The following is a 1,027-nucleotide window of genomic DNA, read 5'->3' as shown; positions in this document are numbered from 1 at the left end:
TCTCCTCTGCACTTCAAATAAATTACGTCTATATGCAAACTTCCCCCTCCCCTCCCCCCCCCCCTCCCCCCCACCGCCATGAACCATGGACCTTGCCATTGGTGGGGAGGCTTGCGTGCCTCAACGATACAGATAGCCGTACCGTAGGTGCAACCGCAACGGAGGGGTATCTGTTGAGAGGCCAGACAAACGTGTGGTTCCTGAAGAGGGGCAGCAGCCTTTTCAGTAGTTGCAGGGGCAACAGTCTGGATGATTGACTAATCTGGCCTTGTAACACTAACCAAAACGGCCTTGCTGTTGTGGTACTGCGAACGGCTGAAAGCAAGGGGAAACTACAGCCGTAATTTTTCCCAAGGGCATGCAGCTTTACTGTATGGTTAAATGATGATGGCATCCTCTTGAGTAAAATATTCCGGAGGTAAAATAGTCCCCCATTCGGAACCCCGGGCGGGGACTACTCAAGAGGATGTTGTTATCAGGAGAAAGAAAACTGGCATTCTACGGATCGGAGTGTGGAATGTCAGATCCATTAATCAGGCAGGTAGGTTAGAAAATTTAAAAAGGGAAATGGATAGGTTAAAGTTAGATATAGTGGGAATTAGTGAAGTTTGGTGGCAGGAGGAACAAGACTTCTGGTCAGGTGAATACAGGGTTATAAATACAAAATCAAATAGGGGTAATGCAGGAGTAGGTTTAATAATGAATAAAAAAATAGGAATGCGGTTAAGCTACTACAAACAGCATAGTGAATGTATTATAGTGGCCAAGATAGACACGAAGCCTATGCCTACTACAGTAGTACAAGTTTATATGCCAACTAGCTCTGCAGATGACGAAGAAATAGAAGAAATATATGATGAGATAAAAGAAATTATTCAGGTAGTGAAGGGAGATGAAAATTTAGTAGTCATGGGTGACTGGAATTCGACAGTAGGAAAAGGGAGAAAAGGAAACATAGTAGGTGAATATGGATTGGGGCTAAGAAATGTAAGAGGAAGCCGCCTGGTAGAATTTTGCACGGAGCATA

This window comes from Schistocerca piceifrons, chromosome 2 (assembly GCF_021461385.2).
Source record: "Schistocerca piceifrons isolate TAMUIC-IGC-003096 chromosome 2, iqSchPice1.1, whole genome shotgun sequence".
NCBI lineage: Eukaryota > Metazoa > Arthropoda > Insecta > Orthoptera > Acrididae > Schistocerca > Schistocerca piceifrons.
This window is presented reverse-complemented; position numbering follows the sequence as displayed.